At 44.2% G+C, this 20,391-nt stretch overlaps 1 protein-coding gene across 5 annotated transcripts in view; it reads right to left on the bottom strand.

The window, feature by feature from the left end:
- Nucleotides 1-20,391, bottom strand: part of PIR (pirin) — a 586,627-nt gene that overhangs the window by 39,078 nt on the left and 527,158 nt on the right. The window lies entirely within an intron of this gene.

The raw sequence follows: 20,391 nt of genomic DNA, 5'->3' as shown, positions 1-20,391 counted from the left end.
AGTGGACTGCAGTGGTTTAGACTGGAGGGGAGGGCTGGACTTCATTTCCCCACCCCAGCTTACTCCAGTCCACCCCACTGGAGTGGGTGGACTGGATTGGAGTGGGGTGAACTGGAGTGAGGTGTATTGGTTTGAGTGGGGTGGACTGGATTGGAGTTGGGTGGATTGGACTGGATTGGATTAGTTGGGGTGGACTGGATTGGGTGGTGTGGTTTGGATTGAGGCAAATTAGATTGGAATGAGGTGGATTGGATTGGGTAAGGTGGGTCGATTGGAGTGGTGCAGATTGTGGTGGGTTGGAGCGGGGCAGGTTGAAGTGGGGCAGATTGGAGTGGACAGATTGATTTGAATTGGAGTGGGGCAGATTGGAGTGTGGCAGTCTGTTTTTGATTGGAGTGGGGAGACTGGAATGGGGCGAGGTGGACTGGATTGGGGTGGATTGGTTTGAGTGGGGTGGACTGAATTGGATTGGTTGGGGTGGACTGGAGTGGGGTGGATTGAAGTGGGTGAAGTGGATTGTTGTGGGGTGGACTGGATTGGTGAATTGGATTGGAATTGGGTGTATTAGATTGGAGTAGGGTTGATTAGACAGGAGTGGAGTGGGGTGGACTGGAGTGGGTGAATTGGATTGGTGTGGGGTGGACTGGATTGGAATGGGGTGGATTAAGGTGGTTTGGAGTGGGGTGGATTAAAGTGGTTTGGAGTGCGGTGAATTAAGGTGGACTGGATTGGACTGGAGTGAGGTGTATTAGGGTGGATTGCATTGGTGTGGGATGGATTTGAGTGGGGTGGGTGGATTGATTGTAGTGGCGTAGATTGGGTTGTGGTGGAATCAATTGTAGTGGATTGGATCTGAGTGGGCAGGGATGGATTGGAATGGATGGATAGGATTGGAGTGGGCTGGGATGGATTGGATTGAAATGGGGTCTATTTTTTTTTAGAGTGGGGTGAGTTAGGTTGGACTTGAATTGCTTGGATTGGAGTGGGGTGGATTGGCCTGGTGAGGGATGGATTGGAGTGGAGTGGTTTAGATTGGAGTGAGATGGATTGTGTTGGACTGGAGGGGAGTGTATTGGGGAGAGGTGGATTGGATTGGTATGAGGTAGATGGATTGGGGTTGATTGCGGTGGACTGGACAGGGGTGGGGTGAATTGGGATGGAGTGAGGAGGACTGGATTTGGTGAGGTGGATTATTGGACTGGAGTGCTGCACACTGGTGTGAAGCAGACTGTTTTGGATTGAAGTTGGGGGGGTTGGAGTGGGCCAGATTGTTTTGGATTGGAGTGGGTAGATTGTTTTAGATTGGAGTGAGACAGATTGGTTTGGACTTCAATGGGGCAGACTGGAGCGGGATGGGTTATTCTGGATCGAAGTGGGGCCGATTGTTTTGGATTGGAGTGGGGCAGATTGGAGTGGAACAGATTTCTTTGGATTGGAGAGGAGCAGACTGGAGTGAGCAGACTGTTTTGGATTGAAGTGGGGCAGATTCTTTTGGATTGGAGTGGGACAGATTATTTTGGGCTGGAGAGGGGCAGATTATTTTGGATTGGAGTGGGACAGATTGTCTTTGATTGGAGTGGGGCAAATTGTTTTGGTTTGGAGTGGGGCAGATTGCTGTGAATTGGAGTGGAGCAGTTTGGTGTGGATTGGGGTGGGCAGATTGTTTTGCATTGGATAGTGGCAGATTGTTTTGGTTTAGAGGGGCACATTGGAGTGGGGCATACTGGAGTAGTTTGAAGTGGGGAAGGTTGGCATTGGGCAGATTGTTTTGAATTGGAGTGGGGTAGACTGTTTTTTTATTGGAGTGGGACAGGTTGTTTTGGATTGTTTACGGACTGGAGTGAGGCAGAGTGATTTGGATTGCAGTGGAGCAGAATGGAGTTGGGCAGATTGTTTTGGATTGGGGTCAGGCAGATTGTTGTGGATTGGAGTGGGGTAGATTGTTTTGGACTGGAGTGAGGCAGATTGGAGTAGGGTGGGTTGATTGGAGTGCAGTGGATTGGATTGGGGTGAGTGGTGTGGAGTGGTTTGGACTGGAGTAGGTGGATTGGTTTGAGTGGGATGGATTGGATTCATTGGATTGATGTGGATTGGACTGGAGTGGGTGGAATGGAGTGGGGTGGATTGGATTGTATGGGAGATGGTCGGATGGGACCGGAGTGGGGTGGATTGTATTGGCTTGGAGTGGGATGGAATGGATTGGAGTTTGGCGGATTGGACATGAGTCAGGTGGATCGGACTGGAGTGGGGGGACTGTATGGGAGGGGCTGGCTTGGATTGGGGTGGGGTCGGCTAGACTGGAGTGATGTGGGCTGGATAGATTGGATGGGAGTGGAGTGGGGTGGATTAGAGTGGGATGAATCGAAATGGAGTGCGATGGATTGAAATGGGATGGGGTGGACTGGATTGGGGTGGACTGGGGTGGGGTGGACTGGATTTACTGAAGTGGTGTGGACTGGATTGGGGTGTGGTGTGGTGGGTTTGACTGGGTGAGATGGGTTGGATTGGATTGGATTGGTGTGGGGCCAATTGGGGTGGGGTGGACTGGACAGAAGTGGGGTTCATTGTGTGGGAGTGGGTTGGATTGGATTGGAGTGTGATGGGTGGGGTGGGCTGGATAGATTGGATTTGAGTGGGATGGGGTGGACTGCAGTAGAATTGGGTAGACTGGAGTGGAGTGGGGTGGATTGGAGTGGGGTTGATTGAAATGGAGTGGGGTGCATTGGATTGATTAGGGTGGGTTGATTGGATTTGGGTGGGTTAAATTGGACTGGAGTTGGGTGGATTGGTGTGTGGTGGGGAGTTTGGAGTGGGTGGATTGGAGTGGGGTAGACAGGAGTGAGGTGGATTACACTGAGGCAGATTGGATTGGATTAGAGTGGGTGAATTGGAGTGGGACAGCTTGAGTGGGACAAGTGGGGTGGATTGCACTGGGGAAGATTGTTTTGAATTGGAGTGGGGCAGACTGGAGCAGGGCAGATTGTTTTTGATTAGAGTGGGGCAGACTGTTTTGGATTGGAGAGGGGCAGAGTGATTTGGATTGGAGTGGGGCAGATTGTTGTGAATTGGAGTGGGGTATATTGTTTTAGATTGAAGTGAGGAAGACTGGGTTGGGTGGACTGGAGTGCAGTGGATTGAACTGGGGTGAGTAGTTTGGAGTAGAGAGGTTTGGATTGGAGTGGGGTGGACTGGATTGGACTGGGTGGACTAGATTGAGTGGGGTAGATTGGATTGAGTGGTGTGGATTGGCATGGAGTGAGATGGGTAAATGGGATTGGTGTGGATTGGAGCGGGCAGATTGGTCTGGAGTGGGATGGAGTGGGGTGTACTGCAAGATTATGTTATTAAAGCATAATTGTGGAAACTACATATAGGAAGCAATGTTGCTTTGCAATATTTAGAAACAAGCTAATCGTCATCTTTTGAAAACAGCACCCACAAGGAAATACAAAAGAAAATATGAGTGCAAAGTAGCAAAAGAAGACTTGGTAAACTAAAAGAAAAGAGTTAACTATAGAAAATAAAATGTTGCATTTTTGTTCGTCCTGCTGGGCGCGTTTTTGCCAGTCACACGCCTTCTGTTTGCAAGGCACTAGAAGTTAAAAAGAACAAAATAGAACCAAAATCACTTGTCTGCAGCGGATGGGCGCAGACGAAGTTGAATCAATCAGTGCTTGGTCCCTGCTCCACGTACAGGAATGGAAATCATGATATGCCTGCAGTGACCAATTGCAAGGCTGTAAAAAAGAGTGCCAGGCAAGCTAACAAATGGTAAGCAACAGGTGGTGGCCTCCAAGCCCTTTTTTATTGCGGGCTGCAGAAGCAATACAGGTCTTTGCAGTGGGTCCAATCCATGCACATGCAGTGATGCATTGGTTCTGCTTGAGAATGCGCTGTGCAGCACAGGAAATGCATTGGTTCAGCTGGGTCCCCAGAGGCTGGCAGAGCACCTTAAGCCCACTTCCAAGGGTCCTTGACTGGGGTGGCACCACTTGGCAGTGTAGACTCACAGATGGCAAAGACAAGGGGCAAGGTTGTTGGGAGCCCCCTGAGTCTTTAGACAAGGAAGGCCAGCCAACTAGCACTTGGAGTCACTCTGGGGTTCTGGGTTCACGAGATGCAGATCCAATCCTTCTTACCGAGGCAAGAGGGAAGCAGGTCAGCACAGCAGAGCAGCACTCCTTCACAGCAGCAACCCAGCAGAGTCCTTCACAGCAGCAACCCAGCAGAGTCATAGTTCTTTTAGAAGCACAGGAGTCCTTCTCCCTGGCAGAGTATCCACAGGTTCAGATGTGTACTGAAGTGTTGGTGTTTGAGGTCCAGTATTTATACCCAGTTGTGCCTTTGAAGTGAGGAGAAGATTCTACAGGGATGACTTTGAAGTGCAGAGATGCCCTGCCTTCCTTCCTGTGGCTCCAGGCTAACAATAGGGAGTATCCAGACCTTTATGTGGAGGCAGGACACAGCCTATTCAAGCATGAGAGGGGCTGGGCCCAGCTCCTCTCTCCCATCTTGTCAATGATGCCCATCCAGTCACACCTAAGGTCCCTATTGTGTGCAGCTGTCTATAAGGAATACAGAAAGTCCAACTGTCAACCACACCTATTCATGTGACTCAGAGGCAGGCTGGAGGCACCAAATAGCTATTGCAGGAAAAAGCTAACTTTCTAAAAGTGATATTTTGAAAATTGTAATTTTAAATCCAAGTTACCCACAAGTTGGGATTTTTCATTACAATACCAAAGACACCAAACATGAACTGATTTAGAAATTACAGTAGGCTTGCAGTAGTGAAACATCTATTTAAAGTTTTTTTGCACTACTAGGGCAGGTAAAACTTAAAATTACAGGTTCTATGTTTTAAATACATTACACCCTACCCTCTGGATTGTCCAGGACCTACCCTAGGGCTAATTTATGTTAATTAAAAAGGACTGGCAAATTGTTTATTCTGTCAGGTCGAAATGGCAGTTTAAAACTGCACACGCACAGGCTCCAATGGCAGGCCTGAGACATGTTTCAAGTTCTACTTAGGTGGGTGGCACAAACAAAGCTGTAGGCCCACTAGTAACACTTAATTTACATACCTTGGACATAGGTAGTGCTACTTTACTACGGACATACAAGTAAATTAAATATGCCAATTTGGGTATATGCCACATTTACCATGTTTTAAGGTGAGAGCACAAGCACTTTAGAATTGGTTAGCAGTAGTGTGTGGAGTTCTGAATTTAGCAAAAACTAGGTCAGTAAAACTGGAGGGTTGGAGGCAAAAAGCTTGGAGAAAAATCATGCCTGGGATGCCAGGTACAACATGTGTCTTCCTCAGTTGAAAGGGGGGAGAACTACAGAACCCCTTGGGTGTTCTCTTCACTAAAGCAGAACAATCTTGAGAGGCCATCAGCATTGGTGTGGTCTGTTCCAAGATGGTGTTCCACCATAAAGTCCATTCTCTGTAGGGAGATGGAACACCACAACAGTTTGGGATTCTCACTCTCATCTGCATTAACCAACTGAGGGGTCTGAGGCCTGTCTGAAACCGGAATTGGGCACCCAACAGGTATGTTCTTAGCTTCTTCAGTGTCCAGACCACTGTAAAGGCTCCCCCTGTCTATTGCACTCCACGTCCGTTCCCGGGGAAGTAACCTCTTACTAATGAAGACTACAGGTTGATCCAGGCCCTCCTTTGTTCGGCTGTCGGACCACGGCCCTTATGCCATGCTCTGGGGCATCCATCTGACAATTAATTATTTGGCGGAGTCAGGGGCCTTGTGCACAGTTGCTGTGCATATGGCCTCCTTCAGCATGTCAAAGGCATTCATCAGTCCCATCAACTGTCTGGGCTGCTTCCTAGAAGTCAGCTTTGTAAAGGGTGAAACAATGGTGCCACACGCATGGATGAAGCTCCTTTAATAACCTGTGACGGCTAAGAAGGCTCTCACCTCTGCCTCAGTCTTGGGGTGGGGGGGGTTCCCAAGCCAGTATGGTATGGCTTTTGGCCTGGAAGGGCGGCGCCTCGGTGACCCAAGTAGAGCACTGAACCCTACCCTATCTGGCAATTACTGTCCTTGATAGTCAGGCCTGCTCTCTGCAGAGCCTGAAGCACTTCCCTGATGTGGCACAGGTGGTCCTTCCAGCTAGAACTGAAGACTACAATGTCGTCTAAATAGGAGGCACTGAAGTTCTCTAACCCAGCCAGGACTTAGGGTACAGAAAGTGGACCTCTCTTTACCCCCTTTGGTTAAGGCAATCTATCAGTAACCAGACGTTAAATCAAATGTGCTTGCTCTTCCACCTCATTGAGCCCAGACCCATGGTCTTGCAGGGCCCTGGGCACCACAGGCTTTGTCACCCACACTTTTTGGCCAGGCTGGAACATGACCAGAGTACCCTTCTGTTTATACCACCATATCATGACTTCCTGGACTGCTTCCATATTATCTGTGGATTACTTCCAGAAGCACTTAATCTGGGAGCAGCGTGCCAGCATGTAGCTGATCACATCCTGGGGGTCTTGCTGCAAGCTTGCTCCCACCTCTCCTTCAACAGACTGAAAGAGCCTCTCACAGGGTTCCCATACAGAAGTTCAAAGTGGCTGAACCTTTGTACTTCCCTACAAGCAAACAAAAGGCATGGCAAGAGAACATCCCACTTAAAGCCTCTGAGAGGCCCATAATCATGCCTTTGATGGTCTTGTTGAACCTTTCAACAGGCCTGTTAGTTTGGGTTTGGTACGGAGTGGAGAAGCTATTGGTTACCCCACACTACTTCCACATCCTTGTCAGGGATCCCAGGTGGCTGTAAAGCCATTGTAAATGCTTAAAAACACTTGTCGATGTCGTCCCCCACAAAAAGGTCAGGCTCCAGATCTTTGTGAATGTGGGCCCTCTTGTCTCCGGAGGACACTGCTGGCATGTTGCCATCAATAATGCTTTGATGAGCCAGTCGCTCTAAGGCCAGTTTCTCCTCCTTCGTCGTTTTCTTTTCCCCCATGGCCAGTTTCCTCAACTGGGGCATCTGCAGCTTAAATTCCCACTCTGCCTTTCTTTCTGTCAACTCCTTTTGGGGAGAGGTTGTAAGAAGGAACAATGCTCCCTGCTTTGGCAGGGAGCTCAAAGTCAGGATCCAGTAATCCGCCTCATCTGAAGGCTGCATCTCAGGGAGATCGTCTTCTTGTCCTTCCACCTCATTATCCCCTTCTGTGGCTTCAACCAGTGACTGGTGAACTTCCGCCCAGGCCCTCAGCGATTTCTGGAGCTTCACCTTCCTGGTGGTGCTCTTGGCTAGATGTCCTCTCTCCTTGCAGAATTCCTTGAGATGAGCCACACCATAGGTATCCATGTTGGCCAGCTGCATTTCTGCCCTTGGAGGTCTGGTTTCAGGCAAAAGTGTCAGAGGGAAAATTTGGGAAAACAAAAATAAGCCAATGAAGGAGAATTTAAACTGTAATTGGTCTTAGATATGGGATGGTACTGTACAACAAATCACTCTATAGATCAGCACAAATCACTCATCACATCTTTATTGTCTCAGCAAAACCAGCAATCCAACTAATTAAATATACAAGTTTCATTTTAAAACCTCATATCAAACACATTACGTTCGTACAATAATCTCAAAATGCAAAAATTAATATAAAAAATCAGCAATAAAAGTAAGTTATAAGTTGAATCCTTTTAACAAAATGTAACTTAGCATAAAAACTCAAGGCAAACAAGATCAAGTGCTATAATATAGATGTTTTGATAATGTGCAAACAGAATAAAAATATAAGCAACCTAACATCTACAGTACTCTAGTCTGAGATGCAGAAACATGAGCCAAGGCTGAAAAGCTAAAAAAAAAAAGAAATAGGGGTACAGATATAAGCTAATCCCAAAAACAAAAGGACCTGAATATCACTCCAAATTTGAGCAAGACATAAGAAGTCATGACTTGTTCACCATACCTCTCAAATAAACTTCATGTATTTGCATGTATTATCCAAGGAATTTCTAATCTTTGTTTCCATGCAAAGAAAATATATGATGAAACAGCCATCACAACATCTCATGTGTCAGATCACATGCACAACTCTTCTGCCTTCTTACACTTTCTGATCTTTATACTTTTTAAAAAGCAGACGTAAATAATATTTACGGAGACAGAGTGGGCAGTGACAACCAAAGCACATGGGCAACAATCAGCCCCATGCACAGGAAAACCTGACCATCTCTCAGTTACTGAGGCCACCGGTAATACTCCCAAGTGGTATTGTAAATAAAGATGTCTTTCTTCCTCTGGATGGATATCATCAATAAAGATGGCAGGATCGCGCTCCCGATTAAATGTCAAGTAGCATTTTTCACAAGGGGCCTTGCTTATTATAGACCATTACATTTTTGTAGTCCTAGTATGCCTTTTTGGTCATAGCTAAACTGACCTTCGTGATACTTTCTGAATGAACGCAAAATTCTTCTAGGTAAATATCAACTAAAACCTTGAACAGATGGGTAAACCAAAGAATATTATGATGGTCTTGTGAATTAATAATATCCATTAGGGCTGCTCTATATGGTTCTAGTTCCTCTTTGGACCAGATACAGAACCAGTATTTTATTGGTGCTAATGTGACACAATCTGCAATTTTTCCTTTTTGCAGCTCTATTTTTTCTGCATCCATTAGCATTCCACGACCCAAACACATCAGCCGTCTTAAGAAATTATTTTCCGTGATTTGTAATACGGAGGAATTCCTATACCCCCAGATCTCAGTGCCGTATATGCATGACAGTTTCGCCTTCATTTTATAAGCTAGTAATCCCGACCTCACAGAGTGATTGCCACAGGATTTTGAGAATCTTAGCACTGCTCTAGCTTGCTGGGACAAGGACGTATTACTTTTTGATAGCTGCAATAGTCATGAAAGCTTTCCATCCACACAAATACCCAGATAATCAAATGTGGATACCTGAAACAAAGGTTTATTATAAACCTTGAAAGTAGCTTGAAGCTTCCTTTTCTGATTGAGAATCATATACTTTGTTTTCCTGACATTGATAATCAATTTTCTGGTGGCACAAAAAGACTCCGACCCTTTTAAGAGATGGTGCTTGATATCTCAGAGTTAGCCAGCAGCACTACGTCGTCAGCAAAAAGCAATATAGGTGTACTTTAGCTGCATATTTTGGGCATGTCATGGTTAAGATCCTTCAGTGTTTTGACAACATCATTTACGTAGCAGTTGAAAAGGGTTGGATCAAGGACACATCCTTGCTTTACACCGCACTGGAGTGGGATTTCTGTTGTGTATTTGCCCCTGTTGCTATGGCTAACCCTGGTAGTATTGCCAGAATGCAATGTAAATAGTAGTCTTAAAATCTTGTCAGGGACTCTCATATCCTTCAAGGTTTGCCGTATATGGAATGATCTACACTGTCAAAAACTGTTTGGAGGTCATCATATACCAGGTAAAATTAGACTTTTTTAAATGTTCGTATTTTGAGCAAATTAGGTTCAGCCCAAAAACTTGAACGATAGTACTCTGGCTCTTCTGGAAACCTACTTGGGAAGATGATATTAAGGGGGTCATTACAACCCTGGCGGTCTTTGTTTTGGAGGAAGCACCGCCAACAGGCTGGCGGTGCTTCCAGGGAAATTACGACCACGGCGGAAGCACCGCGGTCGCACCGCCGGGACCGGCGGTTGGTCCCGGCGGTTTAAATCCCCCAGGGCAGCGCTGCACCCATCGCACAGCCGCAACACCGCCGGCTCCATTTGGAGCCAGCTCCCGTGTTGCGGCCGAGATCCTCGCTGGGCCGGCGGGCAGAAACCAGGTTTCCGCCCGCCAGCCCAGCGGGGATCTCATAATAGACCCCGCGGGAGTGCGGTCGCATTGGCGGCCGCCCGGCGGTTCAAACCGCCGCCCACCAAGGTTATAATGAGGGTCAAAGTCTCTTACTTCAAGCAAGTGCTCCAGACACGATAACACCAGTTTAGCAAATATTTTGCCTACCAATCAAGAAATGAGATTGTCAATAGTTAGAAACGAGTTCCCTAGAACCTTTTTTATGTAGCGGCACAATAATTGACTTTCTCTAAGATGAAGGAATTTCCTCTAGGGATCAAATGTTATTATAAGAGCGTGTTAGAAATGGCAACCTTAGGGCTAAATGATTACAATAAACATCTGTGGGAATTTTATCAGGGCCTGCTGCCTTATGCATTTTTTGTACCATGATAGCGTGCATAACCTCCTTTTCACTAATTCATGAAGTTACTCCATCATCCAGATGTTATGTTGAAACTAATGGAGATACTGTTGCCTGGTCGCTATCTATAATGTGCCACTTGAGAGCATCATACTCATTCTTTTTAGAAGAAGAGTCTATGGTCTTTCCATTTTTGTTTGATTTAGATGTCTTGATTTAGTTGGAATTACCCTTGTACACCTTCTGACATCGTACAGATAAATTGTTAGGACCTAACAAAGTATCATCAACTTTCTGGTACAAGGTAGCAAAATGGAATAGCCAAAGTTGTGAAATAATATTCAGCTCCTGATTTTTAGGGGGACCTTTGAACCCCCTTGTAATAATTTCCCAAAATGTCCTAGCATTCCATTAGGTTACTGCATTCAAAAGGTTCTTCCAAAGCTTATGCGGGTAGGCTTTATTTTGATATCTTAACAAGCCTTTATATTGCTTTCTGCAATCGAGAAATAATTGTTCATTCTGTTTACTCAAATGATGGTTCTTTAGGGCCAAAGACAGGGATTTTTAAACTTTAGACATCCCTTGTCAAACCAGCCGTCTTCCTCGGATGATGAATTAGTGGAGGTTATGCTAAATCTATTCCTCCTTTCCATGGAGGATTGTACAAGTAGTTTTCCGAATGTTTCCAATCGTAATTGCTGTGGCACCTCAGCCTTGAGTGGTGATAAGATCACATTATATAGTGCCATCCATTTGGGACTTGCTGTAAAGGTGTGTGCATCGCACTGTTTGTCGAGCATTAATATGTTTTTCCTATTAGTTTTTAGCACAATATTGGGATAGTTTACGTTTTTAGTTGGACTTGGCCCTGAAGAGCCTGAATAAGGATGTGCCAGCTCCAAAAGAACATGATCATGAATGATCGCTCTCAATCTTATCAAGCACTTTCACATCAATGATAGAATGCCATGCTTTGATGTTTATAGCCATATAATCTATGGCACTATGCCTGTCATTAACTCGGAAAGTAGATTTTAAAGCTTTGTCTGATTTGGTTTACCCATTCAATGTGCACATCACACCTTCAATAAGGGCCTCAAAATTCAATTCACCTTTCTTTGTGCTACGGGAGCATTCTGAGGGAGGTGATGGAATATTTCAGGTACTATCTTCTTCAACTACAGATTCATGCCACAACAGCACAAATACAAATCTTAATCATTACCGCTGATCACCATTATAACAAATTGGGTTGGTTGGATTGGTTGACTGAGGTGTGAGCCATGGTCAAGTAGCAACCACAATCCTTGTGAGGTTGATGCACAAGCCATCCCTAAGTTAACCTGTGCTCAACTCCCTGGTAGCTTTGCATATAAAAATATAGAACAATTATATAATGTGAACAATACACATTATAAAATAATGATCGGTATCTCAAGAGATATGTACAGAGCCAGAATATTATACGAACAGCCAACACGTGTTTCATTCTAAGACAACACTTCCTAAGGTCTAGAAGTGTGAACAGAGCTATATAGGTCAAAGGAGTCCAAAAGGAATGATCAAAGCAGAGGCTGGGTATTCTTAACAATCAAAACCTGGTAGCTTATTGTTAATTTTGCCAAGAAGATGGAAGGTCGAATTGTTCTCACAGAACACTGAATAGGTCAAACTGTAACAAAGCAGTAGTACTGGAATGACCCCCTGATAGGGGTTATATAAAATCACTAGCTAACTGATGACTTGGAGTAAACTGTGCCGACCTGATAAGGGATGGTATTAGTTTAAAAAGAGAAAAACAAAGTAAATAAAGTAGCAGAACACTGTTACATGAGAAGCTTAATAAGGGAAAAGTATCACTGATGTCAGAATTAACACACTGAGTTAGTCACAAGCCAAACCATAATTGAGATACCTATAATTATTTTGTAATGTGTATTGTATACATATATTATACAATAGTTCTATATTTTTATATGCTGATAAACCCTTTTGAATTTATAACTTAGAATTGGAGATTTATGGAATTTTATAACTTCGGAGTTCATTTTGTGCTCCAGACAAATTTATAACACTTGATTGCGTGTGGCTGTTTAGGAGGAATACACAAAGTCTAACTATCACCCACACTCAGTCATGTGACTCACAGACAGGCTGCAGTCAACAAATAACTAATGCAAGAAAATGCCAACTTTCTAAAAATGCCATTTTGAAAATGGAGATTTAAAATCTGACTTCACCACAAGTTGGAAATTTTCATTACAATTCCAAAGACACCAAACATGAACTGCTTACCTGATCCCGTTTGGAAATTACAGCTTATCAAATGTAATACAGAAATTCCTAAGGGAGAGGTAGGCCTTGCAGCAGGCTTTACACTACTAGGGCATATAAAACTTAAAAGTACATGTCCTAACTTTTATATACCTTGCTCTCTGCCCTCTGGGCTGTCCATGGCCTACATTAGGGGTGACATATGTATTAAAAATGAAGGTTTGGACCTGTCAAAAAATGTATTCTGCCAGGTGGAAATGTCAGTTTAATAATGCACATGCACAGGCTATAAAGGCAGGTCTGAGACCTGTTTCTACTTAAGTGGGGGGCACAATCAGTGCTGCAGGCCCACTAAAATAATTTAATGTACAGTACCTGGGCACATGTAGTGCCACTTTACTAGGGACATATAAATAAATTAAAGATGCCATTTGGTATAAGCTAATCTCACCATGTTTTAAGGACAGAGCACAAGCACTTTAGCACTGGTTAAGTGCACAGACTTCTGAAGCCAGCAAAAAGAAAGTCAGTAAAACAGAAGGGCAAAAACCACACCAAGGATGCTAGAGAGCTCGCAAGCAGTTCTTACATTTGCAGGTTAACCAATTGCACACATTTACATTTCATTCATGGTGGAGGTCCATAAAATGTGAGGCCAGAATTATATGTGGAAAAAGGATAATATGGCCAATCAAGGAATATTAACAAAAAAAGTTTAATCTGAATTATTTATATGGGATTTTTGTGTTACACAAAGGTATGGTAGCACACAAACATAAGTTCTGGACCCCATCATTGATCACCAATGTGAGAAACTGGGTTGTTGGTTGAGTGGGGTGTTAACCCTGCTCATGTAACAGTCACAATCGCTGTCATGGTGAACCACAAAAGTCTTTAATTAACCTGTGCTTAACCCTCCGGTAGGTTGGCACAAAAGTAATGTGCCTTAACTAAGTGGCAATATGTCAAGTATTTATGTAGCATAAAGCAGTATTGAAGCGAAAACACAACACAAGAAAAATCCCACACCACTTTAGAAAAATAGAGTAAGTTTTGAAAACGTATCTGACACCAAAACAACAAAAATCCAATTAGCAGAACTGGAGTTATATATTTTTTAAAGTACAAATTAGCACCTAAAAGATCAAAGCAGCAACCGCAGACATCCAGTCGCATGAGACCGGGTCAAAGTCGAAAAATATGACGACCACAATGGAGCGCATGTCAGATACCTGTAGTGGATTGGGCTCAGTCGGTGCTTACCACCGGACAACCTTTCAATAAAAAATTGCCTGAGAAAGTAACGTTTCAGCAGGACAAGGCTGCAGGTGGTGGCTGAGGAGGTGTCGCCGTCTTTGGGGAGCCGCTGGATGAAGTCGCAGTTAAGATTTCTATGTTCAGGCTTAGTCTTTTTTTTTAGCAGTCAAAAATCTCAATCAGGATGAAGCTGCAAGTTGTAGCCGACCAGCGGGACTTCACAAGGCCGGATACCACTTCTGTGAACGACCGCTGAACAGGATTTGCTGCTGTGGAGAAGAATGTGGCAAGAGCTGCGCTAAGTCAAGTTGACCGGCGATGCACCTTCGGCAGATCTATGAGCAGGTAGGCCCAGGTCTCTCTTGGTTCTCAGAGAACTTTGAACCATAAATTGTTGAAGTCCCAAGATTTGGATTCTGGCTATCGGGGCACCTTTTGCACCACTGCTAAGGGTCCAGGACTGAAAAGGCACCACTTGGAGGGTCAGAACTCACTCAGGGTGAATCCAAGTGCGGTTCCAAGATGGCTGGAGCCTTTTCTGTCCCAGCGGCTCTGATCAGGAGGCCAGCCAGCTAACCATTGGAGTTACTCTGGGAGCCCTGGGTCAAGGAGTGCAACAGGTCTCAAGCAGGAGAGAAAGGCCTCTGAGATTTAAAGGCAGGCTTCAGGCAGCAGAGCAGTCCTTTCAAGTGCAGCAGAGCAGTCTGCTGAAGCACATAGCAGGCCACAGCAGCAGGCATTCCTTCTTCAGGTCCAGAAAGTGAACTGAAGAGTGGGTCTGAAGGTCCTAATTTTATATGTGGAGCCTTCTTTGCAGAAGGAGACACTGCTAGAGAACTCTCTTTGAAATGCTAGGGATTTCTTTTCTTCCTTTGCCCTGGCTCAAGCCTACCTGCAGGCACAACGAGGTAGTGTGTAGTCCTCTGTGTAAAGACAGGCCCCAGCCTACTGATTTGCAAGCAGGCTGAGCCGAGCTCCGCCCCTCGCATTCTGCAGTGAAGACTCATCCTGATACACCTAATCTCTGTACTGAGTGGCTGCGTGGCTGAATATCAAAGTCCAAAGGCCAACTACACTAAGTCATGTGATCCAGGAGCAGGCTGCAGGCACCAAATGGTTAGGGCAGGAAAATGCAAACTCTCCAAAAGTGGTATTTTCAAAATTGGAACTTAAAATCCTCCTATTAAAGAGGATTTTAAATTACAATTTCTCAGACACCAAACATGAATTCCCTACCTGTTCCCAATCAATCGGGGAGTTTAAGGGTTGGTAAGGGGAGTATATGGCCAAGTCGACTTGGCAGTTTAAAACTGAATTCAAGCTGCAATGACAGACCTGTGACATGCTTAAAGGGACTATTTAAGTACTGCAGGCCCACTAGTAGCATTTAATTTTCCAGGCCCTGGGTATAAGGTATACCATTCTACTGGGGACTTAAAAATACATTAAATACGCCAATCAAGGGTAAGCCAATTTTACCATGTTTTAGGGAGCGAGGGCAAGTACTTTAGCACTGGCTAGCAGAGAGTCCTAAGGCCAACAATTTATTTTAGAAATACAAATATGATATGTGGGATTCATCCATCAAAAAAAGCGTGTTCTCCAGGGCTAAACTTCTTAGGTGTCACTTATGCTGATTTAAAATTTCAGTCTGCTCATTGAGCTAGTCAGGGTTATGATGTGCTTTGTTGTAGATTACACACACTGTCACAAATTAGTTCTAATACAGCAACCACTGGATGAGATAAAATGGCATGCATGGATTTCTAAGTTCCAGAGCTGACATGAGATGTACACAAGAGATGATTTCGAATTACCTGATGATGAAGAACAACACAAACAAATTCAAAGACTGAAGGGTGCATTCCTTTACCAAAAGGGAGAGGCTCTCCATAGTATTTAAAAGACAAAATATATCTACAACGTGTAATGTAGTGCAGGGTAATGTTTTTGTTGATGTACACTACACTAAACCAGGGGAATTCATATTAACAGGGGGGAGTCCTAGGCATAATTTAATGCCTGTAGTACAGTTGAAAAGGTTTCAGAGGAGATTATAGAATACAGTTATCTAAGGTTGTCTGTGCATTTCCTGAGACTAAATAGAGAATAGCATTTTCTTTATGTAAAGAACATAGAATATGGTTTTCTGGGTACACAGTTAACCAGAAGATTAGCTGGATGGATAATTCCTGAACCAGCAACAAACCAAATTTCTAACACTAACCTATTATGAGTTAGAAAATGTGCATTAGAGACAAACATAATTGGCAGTGGTTGCTCAATTAAGCAGTCTGATATATTCGGAACAGGTGGTTAACAATTGACATGCAGATATAAAAAACTGAAATTTGTTGTGGGTTAAATTCTCAATCTGTTTATTTCACTCCTGGGCAGACCCAAAGTGAGAACAGTGGAGATACGTCTTGATTTGAATCCAGAGGAACACACAGGTCATTTTCTAGAACAAGTCTAAACTTGGTGTCACATAATAGAGACTCTATGAAGCTCAGAATCTTTAGAACCAAAAGAAAGACCAATCCTTTTGCCTCTGGGATTGAAAATGTTTGGGTATTAGCCCAGTTAACAGTTATACAATAGATGACAATGCAAATAAGGGACTGGTTAAATATGTGATGAACGAACAAGATGCTTCAAGTGCAGATGGAAAAAATGTAAATTCAGCAATGTTGGGATGTGGATATTCGATAAATATGTGACACAACAAAAACATCACTTTAAGGTCTCCTTGTGTTAATGAGTTTTAAAAACAGAGAACTGAAACCTATGAAGTAGAGTGAGCAATGTAACAGCAACCCCTAAACTGAAGGCTCCATTGAAGGTTGTAGTGTTCCAACTTCGTATTTAGTAGAAACATTATTGGGTACAAAACACATACTCCTCGGCACAGTGGTGACCAAAATGAACCTGGCATTCACATCAATCTTATGACAGAACACATTGTGGGCAAATCTGTAGCATTCCAACACAGAAAGCTGATGGAGGTAAGAATAGTAAGAAATGTACAGCATTTTACATGAGGTCTGAATTCACAGTTGGACTAGTCGACCACCTGAGTATTGCGGGTAAGAGCACTGACTTAGGATACAGCCAAGGGTCAGATAGTACACAGATACTACAAAGCATGGGCAGGGCATGTCGTGATAGTACTGCAGGCACAAGGCGTAGATGATGGTCAGAGGAGGGAGTATGCCCTGTGCTCAGGTCTCAGGTAAAATGGTGGTAGGCAGAGGACAAAGTGTGGAATCAGTAAACCCAATAAAATAATGCCAAAAATCTCTGTTAATGGGACGTTCGTGTTCTGTAACAAAACCTACTATTCTGTTTTAAAAAAATAGCAATAAACTACAAAAAACTTAGATGAGTGGACGTTATGGTGATGACAAAAATTAAAAATCTTTAAAAAAACAAATGTGCAAATTATAGTAACTAAGCAGCTATGTAAAAAAAAGACCTCTGTTACACTGGGGCAGACATATGAAAACCACACACGCTTAAATGCCACCACAAACCATAGATATTCAAACATTAGCTTACAATGTATCATCGTATATGGCAAAGTGCAACTTTACGCTGCATCTCTGTGATGTTACTAATGATGTGACAGGTGAAGTCACCAGTAAAATCAATTACACACTAGGAGAATTCTACCATGAAATCACTGGTGCAGCATATAAGGACAGTTACTTTCTTATGGTGGCAGATTATAAGCATATGCCTTGTCATTTTCCATTAAAGCGAAAGCATAAACCAGAAATGTTATCACCTTCTGACATATGAATGAAGTTCTTGGGCATATGGCGACACATTAGGGAATATGATGGCACGTTTTAGCAAACGTATCAGCTCTTATGAATAAAATGACACTTTTTTGGGTATGTGACAGCAATACGTGGTCATAAAAAAGACCTTTTGACTGCTGCATTTCAGTGAAACATCTGTTAGCTATTAATGGATATGCAACCTTTAGAAGTCATAGAAGCTGTAAGAGGGCAGCCTTGCCTTTCCATATAATCGTGTCAGAGTACAGTATGTAATGCTTGCAAAGAAGCAGCATCCTTTCCTAAGTAATGTCCAATATAACATATTTTTTGTCGCAGCATAATTATGGCAATTTATTTCCATCCCATCTGATGTCTGTGAGGAAATCTGTAAACTGAAGCCTTTCAACTCATTGTAATCTCAGTGAGGATTTCGATTGCCTCACAGTCTAACTACAGCATTTTATTACAGTATAACGCAAGATGATGTAGCCCCCCAGTAGAATGTGATGAATGGCCCCGCAGGCACCCATATCTCACAGAAATTCGTAGTCCTCATGCAGAATGGTGCCCCACCCCACCGTGCATCACAGCGATTGCAGGGGCTAGTGCTACTCTCCTGCCTTTTATCTGCATGGAATATATATTAGGACATCTGTTGGATGTCCTTAGAAGTGGTTCAGTAATTTTAAACATTTAAGATAAATAGTAAACAAAACTATATGGATGTAATGCGTCTCAGAGTACCATCAGAGATTCACATTAATCACTAAGGCCCTCATTACAACATTGTCGGTGTTGTCTGCCTACCGCCATGGCGACAGCCGGCAACATACCAACGCCGTGGTACTAGCCGCCCACCCGCATTATGACCTTAGATGGAATTCTGCCAGAAGGCTGGCGGAATACCATCGACGGTTATGAGGGCGGACGGCGGTAAGGTGGCACTGCTGTCAGCAGCGGCGGTAAGGTGCCAGCAAAACACCGCCGACCATATCATGAGCAATGATATGGCCTGGCTGTGTTTTGCTGGCGGATGCTGCTGCTGGAAGCAGCGCCGCGTCCCGTCTCCTGCCAGAGGACCCCCTGCAAGCAGGTAAGTCGGGTTCTCCGACAGGAGAGGGAGGTGGGGGGTGGTGTGTGCGTGTGAGGGGGTGTTGTGTGTGTGTGGGGGGGGGGGTGTCTGTTTTTGTATGCGTGCATGCGAGTGTGAGTTGCGTTGAATGAGTGCGTGAATGACTGAATGTGAGTGTACGTGTTTGTTGTGTGTTGTGAATGTGTGTGTGCGACAATGCATGTTGGTGTGTATTGCAGTGTGTGGGTATGTATGTGTGCATGCATGGGTGGATGGGGTATGCGTGTGTGCATGAGGGTGTATGTGTGCAAGTTTGGGTGTGTAAATCCGCGGGGGGCAGGAGAGGGTGGGGGAGGATGGGGATGGACTTTGGCGAGGGGGTGTAGGAGACCCCTATCAGTGCCAGGGAAAGAATTCCCTGGCACTGATAGTGCCTAACACCATGGTTTTCGTGGCGGTACGCTTGCCACGAAAACCATGGCAGTAGGCGGGGTCACAATCCCAAGGGTGGGACTGTGACGGCCGCCTGGCTGGAGACCGCAGTTTCCAGCCCAGCGGCCGTTACCACCCTGGCGGACGGAGTGGTACATTGGCGGTTTGGCTTAAGCCAAACCGCCAATGTCATAATTTGGGAAAAGGTACCGCCAGCCTGTTGGCAGTACCTTTCCCCAAATTACCGCCGACCGCCGGGGTCGTAATGAGGGCCTCAATGTATTTAAATAAGTTAAGGGCAGGCCACACATAGATCAGTGAAATTAAGGTACGGAGATATTTGCCTTTTAAAGTAACCAAAAAATGCAACAAAACAAGACAGAATGCCACAAAGCTACACAGGTGCACAATTTCGTACTTGTGGATCAAACGGTCAAGAAGAATAAAAAAAGTTTTCTTCCACAAGGACAACAATATTACAGTAATGGCTGTCTGTCTTTTTAGATGTAGAGTGGAATTGTGAATCAAACAAGTTAGCATGTTCCAAAAATGATATGTGTGTGTGTGTGTGTGTTCGTGGGGGGGGTCCAACAACAACTGTTGGTGATGCGTGAACTTTGTTAAGCGGTGCTTTCAGAAATCTTTATCTGAACAGATTTTATTGACATTCTGAAGGGCAGCAATTATGGATAGTTGTACGTGAGCATCTGGTATATAGATCAAACAAGTTGGAATTGTGATTGCTAGGATAGAAGCAACACACTTGGGAGCCATCTCACCATGTCATAAATGTATGTACAAATGGTCGCAAGATACTGGTCACAATTTGCAACCAGTATTTTATCAAGCAGTGTGGTAATTTGTAGCAAAACATTAATACATACCATTCCTTTTTGGTATTTGGAAGGGACACCCTAAACACGCCCTTTCCAAATGCCGAACCAGTATTTGGTCGCAAACCCAAACTGCGATTTGGTGATGTGTTACAGAAATCGCAATTCGGATTTGATACATTAGAAATTACCTTTTTAAGTTTGCAAACGGCTTCATACATCTGGATCCATGTATGCTAAGAAAGAAATCCTTAGTCAAGGTTGAGCAAATCCAGAGTGTGAGTCAACAAAGCACCAACTCTGTCTAGGATGAGACATATCGTTCGGGTTGAGATTCACCACAGACAGAGGCGGTGCTCCGATGACTCACACCTCAGACACTAATAATTCTTGAGATCTGAATATATGAAATAACATATATAAAGAATTGTGACAAGTGTATTGGTGTTTTGGTGGTTTTTATCTGACTGAATCAGAGTTCCATCATCAGTGTTACGCTCCCAAGCTGTCTTCCTGATACATTAAATTAGAGTGTTGTGGTTTAT

The sequence above is a fragment of the Pleurodeles waltl genome, chromosome 8 (genome assembly GCF_031143425.1).
Source record: "Pleurodeles waltl isolate 20211129_DDA chromosome 8, aPleWal1.hap1.20221129, whole genome shotgun sequence".
NCBI classification, from domain to species: domain Eukaryota; kingdom Metazoa; phylum Chordata; class Amphibia; order Caudata; family Salamandridae; genus Pleurodeles; species Pleurodeles waltl.
Note: the sequence above shows the minus strand (reverse complement) of the source record. Positions and strands in the feature narration are given on the sequence as shown.